This window comes from Dermacentor variabilis, chromosome 2 (genome assembly GCF_050947875.1).
Source record: "Dermacentor variabilis isolate Ectoservices chromosome 2, ASM5094787v1, whole genome shotgun sequence".
Classification (NCBI taxonomy): Eukaryota; Metazoa; Arthropoda; class Arachnida; order Ixodida; family Ixodidae; genus Dermacentor; species Dermacentor variabilis.
Window position 1 is genome coordinate 236,747,568 of NC_134569.1, and position 19,050 is coordinate 236,766,617.

Below are 19,050 nucleotides of genomic sequence, written 5' to 3' on the forward strand. Positions count from 1 at the left end.
TTAAGGTAGCTGTGGAATCTCTGTAGATATTTTCCAAGGTATTTATGTAAGCAGTCTGTACTCCTAAATTACGTTATTCCTCTATCACTTCTGGCATCTCTACTGAATCAAACGTCTTTTCATAATCTATGAAAGCCATATAAAGAGGCTTATTTTACTCTGCGGATGTCTCGATAACCTGATTAATGACATCAATCTCAGTACCAGTTCCGTCTCATTCGGAAAGACTTCTCCGATGCATGAGACAGGCAGCCGAGACCGTGAACTGTTTGGTATACCTCTCTCCAGACGCGTCAGTGAATTCGCGGTAAGCGCTGAATATTTTTTTTTTCATTTTCTTATTTTCTTTTTTTTCCATACTGCTATTAAGTGCTGTTCAATTCCGCTGAAAATATATCGTGTATCTAGCCGCGTTCATGGCCGCTTGCGTACGGGAGTCTCCGAAACCACGATGTTAGAACCACTGAGAAATACTATGCCCTGCCGCCTGCCGCGATCATCAAAACCCTTACACCGCGGATAATTCAAGCATGTTTTCAGGCATTTGAGATATACTAAATGGACTTAAACTGACTCTACCGACATGCCTCGCGCTGGCTGTATAATGGGCGCCCCCACACACACCATCTATTGCAGATAAATCAAAAAAGTTTTTAGGCATGTAGGGCCCTCTGGTGTCTATTTGTCGGCGATGAGGTAGCCTCGCCGCCTATGGGATTATCTGACTGAGCTATGTCGAATGCTCGGTTGCCATTGTCGGAAGTTAGAATCCCTCTATATATAAGGGAAGGATAACTGCACACCTACAAATAACAGCTGGCGGTATAAACGTACAGCACCTATTCGTGGAAGCACCTATATAAGTTTCAGGAGCAGGCACTTTGCATCCTTACCTTCTGAACATGACCTCATCATCATGAACACTAGCAGTTCAGCACATTGGCGCAGACCAAAGGCGTCTACCTGACCACGGTGTGCCGCGGTGGTTGACTGCGTATCCCACATATTTGACAGACCACAAGTTGGGGGCCTTTTCTCTTAATGCGTCATACGAACCATTCACTCAAAACTTCAGTTGCATATGCAAGAGCTGTGCCGAGGTAGTATGACTCGGTGTGCAGGTGATGCGATTGCAGATGCACTGAGATCGTCCATGAGCAGCGTGACACTAATAACAGCTAATCGAATGTGCTTCAAGAACGAACTTGAGAGACTTCCTGTGATTTGACGGGCGAGTCGAAAGCTTTTAGTAGGAGCACTAAGTACATCCACCACCTGAGACAGGCACGAGGCATGCAGAAGATTTAACGCCCCTTTGGCGAATTGCAAGCCTATAGCGCTGAAAATGCAATTCGCTCGGCAGCAGTAAGCCTTTGTTGTACATATGGCGAAAGCCGCGGAGTCCTCACTGCTCTCTAAACTACGGCATCCTTTCGCATCTCTAGCCCTTCTGTCCCAACACCGGCGGCAGCTTAATGCGGTTAAGTTCCAGGCGAGATTGCCACTCTCACCCGCAGTGGTGCTACACGCGTGTGAACTATCACTTGGATCGTATAAACAGACGTGAAATGTTTGAACAAGGAACTTCACGCCACTCTTGCAGCCTCCATAATCACCTTTATCTGACCAAATTACGGACTTAGCTCCAAACTATCTGGACTGTACAAGAGGCCCGGAGAAGGCTTTTACACTGTACATCTAGTCATGGAAGAAAGATTCCCGTTTTCTCCGCAGATGAAATGGAACACTGCGAAAGGATTGTAACACTTCGGAAGATATCTGCTTCACCTGCACGCTAACTTCAATTTATTTGCGTAAAACTGTACCTAAATGTACACACGGCCAAAAGAGGAAGACAAACAACCCCACATTCATCATCCTCTGTAATGTTGCCTGTCTCGAAGTGAACTTGCGCTCACTTTTATCGCAGGGTCTAAATATTCTGCCTACAGCTCTGTTTAGGCGATATAGATAATGACGCGTTGAGCAACCATGATGACATTTGAAAAGACGTGCGCAATCGTGACATATATCTTCTTCAGCGATCTTCATGTGCACTGACACAATTTTATTGCACACATTTTGAACTTCTCTCTCACTTGACCAGCATCATGCAAAATGTACTTGCATGATCCAACATGAACGCAGCTGCCTTTGACAACCTTCCTGAAGTTATCGCATATGTTAAACGCCATCTTCGCGACTACAAGCCTGGCGCCGTGAACTACAATATTTCGACCGTGGCGCCTCTATGTCTGGCTCTGAACGGCCCGACCTGTCCGTGGCTATGCCTGCAGTATAGCGACGCACAAGCTAAGCCTGTGGCTGCCACGGCTTACTCTTCGTCTCAAGGTCGAAATATACCTGGCTCGATCCCGCTCGCTCAACAGACGTCGTTTTAAATGGGCGAACGTGTGCGTACAAGTGCACCTGAACGTGCATGGGTGGCTGTGAATGCCGCTGGCGCGAGTTAAGCACACGGGAAAAAAATAAATAAAAGCAGATTCAAGTTTCCTTTCTTCCTTTGTTGCGGGTGTGCTGTCATGCTATAGATCTTGCGCGGAAGTGTGCCCCATCATAAAGAGAGCATCGGTTCCGACAAAGTGCCATGATTTGGACGGCCCACTTTGGCGTTTTCCATATCGCTCCTTGCCTTTCTTTGCATTCTTTCTCTTTCACTCCCCCATGCCGTGGGTACGCGCATACCTTGAACGGAGCACTGAAATGAGACGCGTGCTACAAGTTCAGCTGCAAAATTTACGCTTTAGGCGATTCGTATTTACAATCGGCAACGCAAAGGGCGACGCTGTATACAGCAAGCGAGGGCGCTGACGTCGGGCCCTATTCAGCCGTTCAGTCCAAGTCCTTGGTGCGGAACATCCTTCCTATTCTTGCGCAGCGATCTCTCGCAAATGTCACGTCAGGCACCTCGCACGGTCTCCACTCCGTGCGCGGTCTCTATCACATCCCCGATCCGCATGCGAGCGCGCGCACGTGCCACCTGCTCGGCCTCCTTATTTTCCCGAGCAGCACGCGAGTACAACGCCAGTGCGCTGTCATGCTGCGGTCCATATCACCCACCACTAAACTTTCTCGAAAAAGGTTTGCGCCTTGGCTGTAACCACGCCTTGCGTTGCCTGCCCTTTTTGTATACGCGGAACGTGAATTGACGAGTGTTTATTCCGGTTTGTGCGATTTTCTAACTCCCAGATATATGTATTTCGGCATGCCTCGTAGGAGCAAGATGAACTATACGATTATCAGTGCAGAAACAAGGCCCCCGCCTTGAGGTTTCCAAAGCCGATATAATACGGGCCGCACTGTTTCACGCAGAATTTCAATTAGACTGCAAGGAGTACAATTCACCGCTACAAGTCTGACCTTCACGTGGACTCCACCGACGCGTGCCATTTCTTCTGTATTTGTTGAGGTTGGGGGTCACCAGAGCCTACTCAGCGCTAGTTGGAACAGCTGACAGTGCCAATTGTCTGCAGCTGCTAACAGAACGTCAACCACTAATTGTACCGCTACACGACCTCGATTTGATTTACAAAAAACAACCGCTATCCAATGAATTCGGACAACCAGACGATTGCCCACTCTCCGTTGCTACGCTACTGGAACACCGTCACGTAACGATCATCGGCCCAGAATACAGTGAAGGCATTTTTGCGCATTTTTCTTTTTCTACGACTAGTGACCTGGGCCTTGACTTCACGTGTCGCTATCCGCGCACGAGCACGCAGCTAACGCCGGCTTCCTCTCTCCCTCTCATCCTCACGTTCCCCCTCCAACAGCGTAGGGCAGCCTGTGTATGTTACAGGTGAGAACATATTGGTTGGAGTTTGCCTTCGAAAATCTAAAGCTGAGCACGTTCGACCACTCGTTTCCCCGCTCGGAGTGAGAGAATACCAACATACGATTCGAGCAGTGACAACACGAGTGGTGGCGAAGGGCCAGCTGAAAATCACGCGTGCGAAGAAACAAAACGTAAAAGCGTAAACTGATCGCGTTGAACCTCGCCGAAGTGACATATAAGCCTCGCACCTTCACAAGAAACGGGGTTAACCGAGGGGGCCAATTGTTTTATTGATCATATCATAAGAGGCCAACAAACAAAGACACCGAGGACAACACAGTGGAAATTACTTGTACTTGCTAATTGAAATAAATAAATTAATGGCAATGAAAGTGCACGAAAAAAAAACTTGCCGCAGGTGGGGAACGATCCACGTCTTCGCATTATGCGTGCGTTGCTCTAACCAACTTAGCAACAGCGGCGCCGTTTTCCCATCCACTGTCTGGGGTATTTGCGTTTTACTACTCGAACTATAGACGGACGTCGAGCCACATAATGTGGTGACGGACGCCTGCTGGGACTGGAGTGCTTAGACCTCCCTCTCTCGCCCCGGCCCCTCCCCTCTCTTAAAAGAGGAATAAAGTTCATTCATTCATTCATACTCGAACTTAGCTTGGGAGTGTTAGCCAGCGACACCACTCACGAACCTCGGCGTGTGCCACGTCTTATCTGCCGCAAGCGCCACGCGTACGTAACGCCTTCAGGTGTGACGTAAAGGCTCAAACCGCGCAGGTCTTAGCTGGTGAGCGTTTGTTGGATACATTTAGCCCAGGCGTGCGGGAAAACGAACATGTTCCTAAGGGTGGGCAGCGCAAGCCGGACGAAAGACAAGAGGAAGTGCACGATGTCTTTCGTCCGGGTTGCGCTGCCCACCCTTAGGAACACGTTCAATCACCAACTCGACCAGCTCGCCGTGTTAATTGGGGGAAAACGAACGCAGGTGTTTGCACGATTCGGAGAGCGGAGCCTATCGTGGGTCACGTGTTTGAAGTTTCAGCGAAAAGTAATCAGTTTCGCGTATATTTTCCTTCCTCCCGAGCGCCCGTGAACGCTCTCCTGCCAACGAGCCTTCCATTGTTCCTATGACGCTACACTAATACGAAAGCAGGATGGAAAGTCTACAGGAAAGATGGAAAAAGGCAAAGGAAGGACGAAACAGGGAATTGTTGCGAATGTTTCGAGTGTGCTGCCGTCGAACGCTGCGAACTCACCAACGGAGTTGCCATAGGCTGTTCAGAGAACAACAAAAAACTGTCAGCAATAGCTTCTTCTACCTTTTACTTTCAGTTGCGTAAATCATGCGCAGCCTACGAGCCAGAAAGACTCACTTTTTTTTCAACACTGCTGCTCCCCATCTCCAAACCCTAGAAAGGCCACTACCGAATCACCGCACTATATTCTGGTTTCGTCTCCCTGCTATAAGGATCACAACCAACCGACAACGACGATATAAACCGCATTTCACTCGTAAATTCCCGGTCACAATATAAAGCAGAGGGCCCTGACGTCATGCTCCGAGGCCCACAGCCGATGGAATCGGAACATAACACGGCATATGAAAAAGGGCGGAAACGTTACAGCACTAACTGCAGTCGTTTGTTTGCAATAGAAGCTTGGGCCTCAAAAGGTAACGTCAGTGCTCGGTCGCGCGGCTGTACACGGTGCCTCGGCGATCCTTCGTCGCGCGCCTCCACCAAAGCGTGTGGACTACAGTTGCGCTTTCGGCGTGCACAAACACGAAGACACACATATATACACTCTAAGAAAAAAAGGACTAAAAGGGGTAGGGAGGTTAGTCCTTTTGGGGACTAACTGATTTGCCACAACCATTAGTCCTTTTGGGGACGAACTGACATGGGATGAACTGTTACTCCCCATGCGCTTACTCCTTCGGGGACTAACAGTTGCCCCTGCCCGATGGTCCTCAAGGGAGTAACTGTAATTCGTTCCGATGCTCCGCAAAGGTGTAATTAATTAAAATAGGCATTTATACCCTAATAAAAAAATTAATGAGCTGAAAAAAAAAAACGTGCCCGACAGCAGGATTCGAACTCACGTCCTCTCGCTCACAAGTCAGGTACTCTAACCACTTCACCACGCCGCTTGCTTGGCAAGGCGGGCTATTTCGACAAGGTTAAGCATGGGAACGCAAGTGCGGCAATATAAAAGTGACTGTATTTTGTGCAAGCTATGCAGTCAGAGTCTAACGTTGAGTGTACTTGCAACCATAAGCGACTGCGAAAAGAAATCAGCCCGAGTATTTTTAGGGTGATTTAAACTGAGGCAAACGGGGCACCGAAGACGACAGAGATGGGCAATTTCTCTGTCGCTTAGCGCGTGCCGTTTGAGCTACACATCGCTTCAGTTCGCAACCTCCTTGGAACGGAAGGAACTTAGGTACTATAGACCAAGAAAATCTAGCCGTCTATCAGTGACTTGCGCGTTTAATGTGTATCGCTCACTTATAGGGCGCGCACGAAGGGCATGCCTCTTCACATTCCAGTTTTAAGTTTCACGTAATTTTCTCATGAAGAGGCAAGGCGCTGCTTTGCATGTAGTTCAATAGACAATGCACGAACTTCGAACCATTCACGATTTATAGACAATACCGTTTTCGCCGCATCGCTCCATGACACGGACGAAAACAGCTAAGTGCCTGGGGAGTAACTGTTGCCGTTCGTCCTCCCATTGCTCTCTTTCCGAGCAGGGACTAAACACTTACTCTCCGAAATTTGCACACGGCCCGCACATTCATGCAGTTAGTCCTTTGAGGGACGAAAGCGCCCTTTTTAGGACTAACGGCGCAGTTACTCCCGTTTTCCCCGGGATTTTTCTTAGAGTGATATATATAGACACACGAAGCACATATATATGTGCGTCGCCAAGACATAGCGTGACAAACGCTACCTGGTGGACTACGTCCAGAAAGGCCTGGTAGAGTTTACCAGCGGAGCCCTGGACTGAGGGCGCCCTAGCCTATAGCGACAAGTCTTAACATCAATAAAATTTTTATTCATTCTTTCCTACCCGTGGCACCACTGACCGCGTACACCAAATGACCACGTAGTACATCATTGTCCTATCAAGCGCGGAGTCGACTGCACTCACCGCTGACGTTGTTCTCGGTGGTGAACGGGAAGAGTCGCCGCAGCTGCGTCGGTCAGCGAGTGCACGTGACACGTCTTCTACAACGCGCGCGCAGACGTGTCTCTTTGCGATCCGCCGTCACACGAAGACGACGCAGTGGAAACGTTATCAATTTTCTGAGTCCGTCAGCATAACGGGAATACACTTGCGATATGCCCTTTGTTTCCGCTCGCCTATTCCTTTCGCCATTTCTGTTAGTGGCGTTATGCTCGGTGGATCTCTCTCTGCCACCTGTTTCGGAACACAGACGACGTCGAGCAGACGGCAGAGCGGGAACCCTAGCAAAAGAGAAGCAAAGGAATGACAACGAAGAAAGGTCACCGGGCGACATCCAACCTGGGACCAAACGACGGCATCTGAGCGGCAATACACGCTGCGCAGTCGCGCGCCCACTTTGTTGGCATACAAGCGAAAGAGCAGACGTCGCAGCGAAAGTGTTTATTCTTGGCTTTTTCGTGCAAGCTTCAGCACGTGGCTCAGATGCACACACGCACGAGGCTACGCCGAATGCCTCACACGTTCCTTCTCCCTTTCTGCGACATCAGGCATGAATGCGAGGCGCGGTCTATGGAGATGCTGTTTTTCGCCGTCACCTATATTCACCGCGACATGCGCGCGCGAGAGCGGGAATCAAATGCCGCTCGTTAATAAAATGATCTGATTGACGAGCAAGCGAGGCTGCATCAATTAAAAGGCGGCCCCGCACGAGCGTTCAGAAGTCGGGGCAAATCAGTTCAATACTCACGTTCGACTCCATCACGTCCTAGTTTGAAAGCCCGGATGCCATTAAAACAAAAGCCTTTACTTCGAACGCGCGCTTAGCGTTCACGCTTTCCAACAAGCCGTCAATAGAGCAGACATAAATTTGGCGCTTTTTTTTAATTATGGTGTTTTACGTACCAAAACCACTTTCTGATTATGAGGCACGCTGTAGTGGGGGACTCCTGAAATTTTGACCACCTGGGGTTTTTTAACGTACACCTAAATCTAAGTACACGGGTGTTCTGACATTTCGCCCCCACCGAAATGCGGCCGCCATGGCCGGGATTCGATCCCGCGACTTCGTGCTCAGCAGCCCAACACCACAGCCACTGAGCAACCACGGCGGGTGTGATTTGGCCCTTCGTAAGTCGAGCTATAGGGACAGTAAATGGGGTTAGCACACATTTTCCGCATCGTATTACCGTGACGCTGTCATTAACAGCGGCTGTATGATGGCAATTATACTCCTCGCTTTGTGTTGCATAACGGAAGCTTGCGCCTCAAATTATTGTTAATACTCACCACCTGCATGGAGCTCGATCACGCCCTAAACTGCGCACTTGGGCGGTCGTCACGACTGGGCCACCACGTGCACGCGGGCGACCCGAGCTGCGCTGCGGAGTCAAGCTTGAAGTCTGAACCGTGGGTGCAAGACACTGCGTTGCACACCACACTACTCGGCGATAAAGCGTCCACGGTAACTTTCACTTGCACGCACTCTTTCACAAGACGGCGGCGTTCCGGCTAGATTTATTAAGTTGAGAACCTTAGGGAACAAGGCGATATAATGGATCTCTAAGATATAGATAGGTAAGCATGTGTTAAGCGCGCAATCCGTGAAAGCACGAGTGCAGGACAAAGATGGCCTCTTTCGTTGTTTAGTAGATGGCACACATACGCCAGAAAGTCCCTGAAATTGCAATGAAACGGCGAATGAATGCATGCGGTTTCGTTCGGATGTTGTATGTGCACGATTACACGCCTGTGGTGCCAGAATGATTGGTATGGGCGACAGAGATTTTCTCGGAACGGAACACTATATAAATATATATATATATATATATATATATATATATATATATATTTGGGAGTTCTATATAAGGAAATACATTAAAGGTACCTGCTACCCACTGTGCGTAAATAGTTCACTGTACACTGCATCGTAGTCCCCCTCATTCCCCTTCTCACTTTACGCGTAGAGCAGCGGGCCAGAGAAAGGCAAACCCTGCTGTAGACTGGTGCTTTTATCACATTAAAGATGGTCTTTCTATATGCTCTTGTTGTTGGTAGAGGGCTGTTGTAGATAATACTTTTTCTGAATCATGTTTCGCCTAACCGCTTTCGATTCTTGTGAAGTGAATATAGACACACCTCTCTTTTTTTTCTCTCTTTCTCTCTCGGTGGCGGGTGTGTGTGTAGTGTGCAGGTGTGTATGTGTGTGTTTAAAAAATATAGTGACGTTTTACTTCGTGAACGCGGGTTACACGCGAGTGTATGGATGGTATTTCCCTTTTGTGCACTGACCCGCATTGTCGCAAGCCACTAAGCACGTTCTTCGGGAGTCTTCTGGGCAAGCCTAGCCCGCGCCTTTTGCTGGTCTTGTTCAGCTCGTGTCCGGCGCTTGCCGATGACTTCGACGACAACGGCCTGTTCTGTCCTTATCGCTCGGCCTCTCGATCACTAGACGAACCCCATACATCAATAGCGCTCACAGAGCTAGTAGCAACTGCCAAAGGAGGCGAACCCAGCGCGCCTCCGCCTCCCCCACGACCCTCCACCTCGTTCCTCCTCTCTCTTGCGCCCCACCGTTCCTGGTCCGGCGCGCGCTCCTTCTCTCCACCCCCAGGCGCACTCCTCCTCCAGCACTCGCTTGCCTCTCCCAGCTAGGCGGCCTTCGCCGATTTCACAGACCCGGACATGTACGCTGCGAGAAAAACGTTTGACAGCAGGAATAACTCGTACACTGACGGCAGACTCGTCGTCAGCAGGTATTCAATGCCCTGAATGTGTTGCTCATCTGTATTTTATCAATGCGACATGTTCGCAAAGGTCACAGCTAGAAGATGGAATTATCCAGGCTCATTAATCGAGGTTTGACGCTGTTCCAGACAGTATTAAACCGACTGATCTTAAGATTGTCTTCAATGGCGAAGCGCTTGGGCCATAGACTTGAGAGCCTCTGGCGCAGACATGGGCGTTGTTGGAGATCCTAAAGTCTGCTGGCCACCGTTTATGGACTCGGCGGCCAACTTCAAGTATGCGTGCAGCTAGAGCCGTTTCTCTCCATTCTCTCTCTGTTCGTCCTTTTATCCCCTCTTCCCTAGTTTAGGGTGGCAAACAGAAAGTGAGTCTAGTTAACCGCTTCGCTTTCTTTCTTGAAAGGCGAAGGATAAGAAACTAGGCGACATGCGTGTCCATGCTCCCTCGAAAGCCCATATTTGGATACGTTGCCGAGTTCTCAGGAAATCCTGGGCACGTGCTTGCTAATGAACATTGTAATCTCAAAGCCTTCTTTTTTTTTGTGCCTTCCTGTTGCCCCAGTGTGTATACAGTCACTGCTTTATGGCAATAAAATCAGTCGGAAGTCAAAGCACCTTTACTATCTGCCTGACAGCTTTTAACAATTTGCACGATGTGGACGGCACCGCCATCTTGACGGTTTGAGGTTCTACAATTTACATACATCCAACAATCGGTACAGGAGAGCCTTTGCATTGCATAACCAGCGAAGCTTGCGAGCTGCGGCCGGCAATGGGAGAACTGGCGATTTAGTGTCGAGCAGCGCAGTGCCATATCCACTGAGCCACCGTGTTCGTGGACATGCTGGTGAACAACTGTACTGCCAGTTGCAAGCATGTTGCTCAATGTGACAGCTCTCGGCATTAAAAATGACTGAGAATGTGTCGGAGACAGCAAAAGTCGCCGTTTCGCCCGGAAGGCGAAGCATCGATTGCGATAGCAAATTTGTAGATAGCTATACAAGGTAAGGATAGTATTTTTATGGACCGTAAAATCTTGTAAACATTCGCTTACAGACTAAATTAACAAGCTAAATTAACGGGACTAAGTTAACGAATGATTAATGTATCACGCGCACACAGGCAAACACGAATACATGTCGCTCCATGAACGCGGAAACTCGCCGGGAAAACGCTGGAGTGAGGAATCGCGGCAGCAGCGAACGAACTCGTGCGTCTATCGCTTCAACGCGTGCGAAACGTTGAAGGCACAGTGCATACGAAGCTACCGGCCCTACGCGCACTTTGCAAACGTCGGCGATCGCTTTCAAGATACGGCGCCCGCGCCGTAAGCAGCAGCCGCCGGAGAAGAACGCCCCCCCCCCCACCCCCCTGCCTCGCCCCCGACCGTCGCGAGGGGCAGAAGTTGCGCTTCCGTCCTCGCTCGCGAACGCCAGATTGAGCCGCGTTCGCCTAGGGTTGGTAATATCGATTACTGATTAATCGATTAACCGATTAAATATAGCCCGCAAAACGACGAATCTTCACCGATGTCTACCTTTCACTTAATCGACTTAATCAATTAGGCCCGTTCGATTAATCGTTCCGAGAGTTCAAAAGGAGCGGCGTGAAAATTTTTAAATCTTACTGAAATGGCGGCGCACGAGCAGTGACTGCCCGGCTGTGGTAGAGCGATTGGCTACGCTGCTTTGCCGAATTGCGAGTGATGCCATGCCGCGCACTTCCCTTCCCCCTCACCGGACACGCCACCACACCGCCAGAATCCGGATGCTTGAAATGTCCTCGCAATTTAAGGCATACTATAGAACGTTTCATCGGGCGAGGAGGATAGGGCGCGCGGAGAGCCTTTCCTCCTCTCTGGCTTGGGCGATCCGGCGCGGTGCTGCTTGAAAGTATTGCTGTCGCGTGCTGCGGAGCGATTTTGAGACGTTTTAGATGGTATTTTGTGAAATTTACGCCGTGTCCGTTCATATAAGGTCGTCGGGGAAGCCTTTCGGTGCATCGGTAACTACAGTAGGCGGAAATATCTTTTGGGAGCGCAGAAATGTGACGCGTTTTATAAGCCGCGGTGTACGCACATTATCAGTCGCGGTGTGTGTATGTGTTGTGAACTATTTTACTTATATCGGTTTTAATTCAACAAAGAAACCCGGTGTCTCTGTATTAGCAGCATGAAATGGTAAATCTGCTCAATATCTGATCGCTTGGCGTAGGGAGCAAAGCATAAACATAAGAGCGCATGCTCGTGCACGGCCAACCTAAGGCAACCACGAAACATCTAAGCGGCAGGCGCAATCAAATATTTGTGATGCACCGGCATCGTTCTCGCGCATTTCAAATCTAGTAGGCTTAAAATTACCGTATGTCTACGCTAGCCTTCCTGCATGAAGCCGATGGCGCTGCTCAACACAGCGATCACTGCGGTTTGTGGACCAGCACGGTACATATTTAAGCTGTGCGCTTCGGCATTGCCTTTTTTGCCTGCATACAGCCATAATATATGAAGGATCGCATAAAAAGAATGCGATGCCTATTTCTGAGGACAAAATTTCCGTAATGCGTGTGAGTGCGTCGTAGTGAACGGAACAAACACAACCGAAAAGGAAATTCGGTTATAATCCTCTTTCTCGAAAAAGCAAGAGAAAACGGGCTAACGCCGCAATAGGGCCTCGCATAGTCACGCCGCACAACGTTTATAAATATATAACCGCTGATGCAGTATGCTTGGACCATGCGATATATAGAACAAAGATGTATGTAATCCAGCACTTACCACTGCTTAGGACGCTCGCGCAGTTCGTAAACAGTCCCTTTGCTGGACAAGCGTACCTCAGGCTGTAAGGTATGCTGCTATCACTTGCCAAAACTATTTTATTCAGGTGCGGAAACCTCACCCATCGAACCAAGTAGTCACGCAATGTAACGTGCAGCGAACAGTTTGAACGCTTGCCAAAGTATAACATCACAGCTCCTATCGTAGCAGAACGGTACCCGCGATCACGCTGTTATGATCGTCGCGTATGTTTCCGCAGCTTAGAAATAGAGGATAATACTGCACTAAGGTCACATTAGTTACTGGAACATTCAGAAATACACAATTCATCTCCGAGGCTGATTGCAGACTCGAATATGCGCGCACACATCGCGTTGCGTGTTCTGTCCACCTCAACACCAGCAGAAATTCCGGCCATGATGCCTTAAACCACTTCAGCACGTCTCACAGAACCGTTTACTACGTAGAAGACGCACGTCATACTAAACAGACCACACTACCGCGAAAACAAACGCCAGAAACTACCGCCAAGCGTATACCTGCCATGCAAAAGACCGCTTTCACCCAAGCCAGTATGGCGCTGCTCATAGGCGGCGCCACTGCGTTCGCAATATGGCGGCGCCTACGAAAAAATGGTCTATAAGCAACCCCGTCGTTGATCTTCGTGCCACTCCCAGTCTACTAAAGACGTGGCACAGCATGTACAGAGGTTTGGAGCATGTATTCGACATAGCGAGTTCATGTCGATACCAGCGCATCTACATATAGATTCGCTGGAATCGACACTACAGCGCCCGAGCATCTATTCTCGCGTGCAGGTTGTGTGAAGGACGTGTCACTTTCAGCCAAAGATCCCAGCCAACTGCCATTCCTTCCCTCTGTAGAAAAGAGCGTGTGGTTTAAAATACTCATCCAGTAATTTTCTTTTCCCCTGTGTATGTAGCAATTTTGTGCATTTCATTTGGATTTCACCTTTCACTTTCTCCGTGTTTCTCTTTTTTCTTGTGTGTGTAATTGTTCTGTGTAGGGATGCACTAGTGTCATGTACATTATTTAATTCTGCACTAACTGCCCTTCTATAACAATTGCTATCTTTTCAAATCCAACTAGTGCGAACTGTATTTAGTGTTTAACGAATTTAAAATTATGTTTTACCAAATATTTATACACTGGTGTTCCAAACCTGGTTCCACCTCTCAAAAATTAAAATAGCGTCCTACAAAAGTAGATAACAGTGTTTCAACCTTCTTAAACGTAGCCGGCAAATGTGTCGATTAATCAATTAATCAATAAAATACCTTGCATCGAAAGCTATTAATCGATTAAAGGCTAAAATGAATGATTAATCGTCAATTGAATAAAAAAATTAATCGATGATCCTTACGTTCACCCTCGCACGCTTTCACTCGCACATACAGCATAGGGTGCGTGGCGACGATTTTATCGCCCTTGGATTTCATACGGAACATCACGGCGACGGCGACGCCGACGACAAAAATGCGCCTGGTCTGTCCGTATAAGTGCTATCGCAATAAAATGTGCTCATTCTTGTAACGCGGTTAGCATTCTTCGGACGTTTCGCACGCTTTCCACGGTGCCTAACGGTGTCTGTAGCCGTTTTCTCGCCAACTTGAGCCGCTGCGCAGAGCGTTGTCTAGCGGGCAGAGCATCGGGCCGCTGTGCTGAGGTAACCCGGTTCGAAGCAAACCATCGGACCAAATTAGGCCACGAGGTACGTGACAGCGAGTGTGTGCCGCTCTTCAATGAACTTTTTTTCAGCCAACTTTTTCAGCCACGACGTACGTGCCACTGGGTATGCGCGGCTCTTCAGTAACGAAAAAAAAAAAATCTCAGAAATGTCTCCACTGTTCGACAGAACCGCACCCGCGTCACGCACATTCAGGCACGGGCCACTCGCCGCGCTACGTGGCACAGCGTGTCCCGTGGTAAGCGCGAGGGAGGAGTCCGGCTGCTTACACGCCTCCAACATGACGCGTTTCGGCGTTCGCAGTACGGTGTGTCGTTACATTGCTTCAATGCTAATGGCACTATTAAGGCCTTATGTGGCTCATGGGTCAGTCGACCTTGAGCGAAAACGCATCGGCGACACGAAAGCTACAAAAATGCTACGAATCCTCGACCTTTGGTGGGAGTCGGACACATGACCTTTGGTCTTAATGAAGGCGAAGTTAATTAAGCCACAGTAAATTAAACTAGAGTTAAGGCACTCGAACCCACGGCATTTGGCGGTAGTTGAACCCTCGACCTTTGGAGTTAGGAGGGATGACTAAGCGAATTCAGGGGGATGAGTAAGCGAATTAACAGGGATGACTAAGTGAAGTATACTAAGCGAATTAAGGGGGACTGTGTACGTCATGTGTCCGTCTTTATGCATAGACACTTGAGCTTTCGCCTTCAAGTCACCTTAGGGATAACATAAGAGACCCTGTAGATTTTTGCTTTAGTTATTACGCGTCAACATTCACCGCGAGATGGGTCCTGTCAGAATTCTTCTCACAGCATACCTTCCTCCCCTTCTAATTTTTCATCCCGTTTATAAACACAGCGCCCAAGAAAGCAGGCTCGTCTCGTGGGGTGCATAGTGTCTGCAGTGCGCGCCCACAGGTATCCCGAGAACTCGCCAACGGTTTCTTTGATATCAGATTTGTTTTGATACCGCAACACCGCTTCCTCTCGGGCTGACTAACTGCGCAAACTTTCTACTTCGGTGGTAGCCGCATGCCACTTTGGGACAGGTAGCCGTCGATGACGCCTACTGCCACTTGCAGTTTGTTTTGCTGAGAATCAATTGATCGCGATGGAGTCCACAGACAGACGTAATCTGCATAAATTGCGACGCGAACAGCGGGAATAGCCTCCAGTCGCTCAGCAAGGTCTACGCGGCACATGCAATACAGTGACAGCGCAAGCTGGAGGAGCGGCTCCAAAGCAGCTACATTTTCGGCCCCAAGCTACAAAGTCTCAGCGGCGAAGTTTTTTCACGTCGTTTTCATGAGAACGATCTGAACTGTCCACCCTGCGTCGACGGCGAGCTGCGGCTTGCCCTTGTTAGAAACGGACCCTTTTCCTGGCATCCTTCTAGTTCACGAGACCACATCGAATCGCCGTCGCACCCAATTAAGGTGCGCAGAAGCGCGCCTACCACATTTCCGGATCTATCAGGCAACTTGGCGACCCCAACCCGAGGCGCCGCAAGTGGAGCTATTGTCCCACTGCTTGACTCTTCCCGAAAGTGCAACGGGAGCCTTGCACGGTTCCAGGTAATCTGGGTTCCGAGCGAAGTTGTTTTGCATCTCTGAAAGGTAGCTCGAAAATAACCCGTCTCCCCCCGCTGAGCGCTTGCAAACCCGGAGGCAACGCCATGGCAAGTCATCCCTCGGACAGTGAAGCCCATGGAGCGACCCCCTGAGCCGAATGTGACTGCACTCGCACGGGTGCCTACCATTGGAGGAAAATGACGACTTCTGAGCGGGCTCGACGAATGGCCGAAAATGACGTGACTCCGAGACACCGAAGGGGTTAAAAGCGAGAGACAGGGAGCAGAGAGCATTCCTTCTTCATTCATCTCTTTCGGGCTTCTTGCCACGGGCTGCAGCGTCCGATTTGCTGCCGGCCATCAACGACTTGATGACTGTCCGTTACTTCATGTTATTATTGTAAATAATGTAAATAAACCTCCAGTTTTCATCTCAAATTCCTCCTCAACGTCGGCCAACACTCGCACTCAACGGCAAGATCCAATAACTGGTGGACAGCGGTGGGACTGTCCTCCAGATCCAACAACAGGCGGCACCGATAAGGATGAACCTTCGTCCAAAGGAGTCCTGAGGAACTGGGAACAGCGAAGAAGAAAGAGCCTGCGTCCAGAAAGTCCCGAGGAACCGGGAATTGCGAAGAAGTAAGAGCCTTCGTCCAAAGAAGCCCTGAGGAACTGGGAACAGCGAAGAAGAACGAACCTTCAATCCAGGGATTCCTGAGGAACCGGGAACAGCGGACCGATGAACCAGATGGCGTGGTGCTGAATCCGTAAGTGAGCGCATGATTTTTTTCCTTTTGATTCGCTATACTTCAAATGTTGCGTGTTTATTTTGATAGTCCTAGGAATCGGGAATTTGTTGCATATTGTGGGTTTGCACAAATTATTTAAGGAAAACAGTTCTAACCACCAGTCGGGGCAGCAGCCATGGATCTTAGAAGGTTGACGAGGTCAGACTTGTTGTTGCGCGACGAGTTGGAAGTTGAGTTAGACGAAAAGATGAAAAAGCCAGCTATCATAAAGGCAATTAAACATAGTGGCAATGATTATGGAAGCATTAAGATTGCTTGGGAGGTGACACAAGAAACGCGTGAGCGTCAATAACGTGAGAGTGAGCGCGAACGTCAAGAACGTGAGAATGAACGGGAGCGTGAGCGTCAAGAACTTGAGAGTGAGTGTGAGCCTCAAGAACGTGAGCGTGAGCGAAAGCACGAGAAAGAGATGGCAGCAATGAAAAAACGGATACAAGATTTGCAGCAGTTAATAGCACAAAGAGAACGGATGTCTGAACAATCTGTAGGTGGTAGAGCAAAAGAATGAGGAAGTATCTAGCAGATTTTCGACAAAAGCCGACGAGAAGAGTAGCGCCTGTGAGATTAGCGGCACATTCCTAAGTGAACGGAAAAGGCTAGCTGCTAACGATGCCTTAGTGGCAACAGAGGTCGTTAAAGGCTGTAGTGAGAGCGACGAAGTGCTGTGCCAACAGATCAATGTAGAGTCAGCTACGCCAGCTGTGAATGAATTGGCACAGTCACCGTGCGTGTGCATCGCTTGTAATGTTAACGAGGTCGTTAACGAAGTGCAGAGTACTGCTGACCCGACAGACGCGAGCACCCATGCCGAGTCAGATCTGCGTGCCGCAGTGAAGTGCCAGCTGGACGATGCAGTTGAGGGATCAGGATTGCGCAGGATTACGAGCTGAGTAGCTCAAGGGAAGACAACTGCCTGGTTCAGGGATCGGTGCAGCTGTCCGCCAATCTAGGTAGCCGAGAGAAGGATGACTGAGTTATGAATTATTCGGACTGTGCGAGTGAGACAGCGATCGATACCGACGAGTTGTGCGTCATGCACAGCGTGAGCTGGACAATGCAGTAGAGGGCAGTTCGCAAGAGTGCGAGTTGCATAGCTCGAGCAGACTGCTGCGTTGTTACAGAGTTGATTGCGCTGCCCGCCAGTCGAGGGAAAGAGAGTTGATTTAAAGGAAAATCACTTACACTGTGCGGGTAGGAAAGCGATCCAGGCCGACGATATGTGTACCGGCCAACTGGGGCGCGAGAAGGCGGCATGAAAGGGTGTTCGAGGAAAAAGCGCCGTAGAAAGAAGCGCCTATAAAGATCGGAATGCAGTGAATAATGTAGCGCAGCCAAAAACGGCAACAGACGCAAAAAGGCAGGGCGCGAAGAAAAGAAAGGTGCGGTCGTCATTGACGATGTTGGCGCATCAAGCACGTTCGAGCCACCGGTCAAAAAGAGACCGAGAAGCATGTTCTGCGCGAACGCAGACAAAGGGCACGTGGCAGTTATGTTCCTCGTCGTTCTATCGTTCTTTTCGGAGTGCAGCATGTAGTGCGAAGGCGTGCAAGGCGGCAAGACGAGACGAGGTGGTAGGGAGTCGCGACGCGGACAGTCGAGTTCGTGATGAAGCCTGGCGCCAGGACGCAAATTTGTAGGAGACTGTAACGTCTTGAAGGAGCTGATAATGTGTCAGCCCTTTTGTTGTTCCTGGCTAACCAGAATAGCTTTCGAACAGCGACCACCTCGAGTACGACTCAAAAGCATGAGCCCGTCGTAAACGTTTGGAATGGGAGACCACGACAGATTCCGTAGAAGTGAAACGTGTTCCTTTGTTTTATTTTTGAGCCTTTGAAAATGTTCGCGATTTAAGACTAGTTTTTTTCAATATGTAATGTATGAGCTTTGTTTATGTTATCGTTTGAGAAGCTCCTAGATTTAAGAGATGCGTTTTATGTAAACCTTTAGTTTCACGAAGTGTTAATTAATGTGTAGATTGGCTTTGTTTTTGTGAGTAAACTGAAGCGCCACGGTTATCGGTGAGAGGCCTATGGTAATGCGCGTGTGTTAGTTAACCTTCTTTCTTTATAAGTGTTTTTGAAGTTTCTAAGATTAAGCGCGTAAATTTTCAGTTAGTGCATAATTTGCACTGAGAAGCGCTCTTAGTTCCAATTGCACGTGTCCTGTGCGGACGAAACGAAGCAGAATGTTCATGACTGGGTCGCTCGTGTGTGCTGAGGACGACCGCGTTCTGACTTCTCTAGTATGCATGCGTGGAACTAGTTATTAGAAGACGCATATTTTAAAGGGTCCTGCGGAGTGCGTAAGTTACGCAAGTTTCGTTATTGTTTAAGTTACGTGCGCTGTAGGGACTACAGAAAGAAACGTGAGTAGGCGTTATGAAACATTTGCTTACGACGCAAATAAGCGTTCTGAATAGGTACCACATGGCTAGAGCGATT

The 19,050-nt window shown here is 49.1% G+C and overlaps 1 protein-coding gene across 7 annotated transcripts in view; it reads right to left on the bottom strand.

Moving 5' to 3' along the window:
* LOC142573162 (glycoprotein-N-acetylgalactosamine 3-beta-galactosyltransferase 1-like) overlaps nucleotides 1–19,050 on the bottom strand; it is a 208,954-nt gene that overhangs the window by 68,088 nt on the left and 121,816 nt on the right. Inside the window, exon 1 of one of the 7 annotated variants that reach the window (XM_075682726.1) lies at nucleotides 6,968–7,246. The exons of 5 other annotated variants lie outside the window; for them this stretch is intronic. The gene's annotated coding sequence lies outside the window, so the exon portion shown is untranslated. Of the gene's footprint in view, nucleotides 1–6,967; nucleotides 7,247–19,050 lie in introns of those variants that run through there. One more of the 7 variants, XM_075682722.1, reaches the window with a different exon arrangement.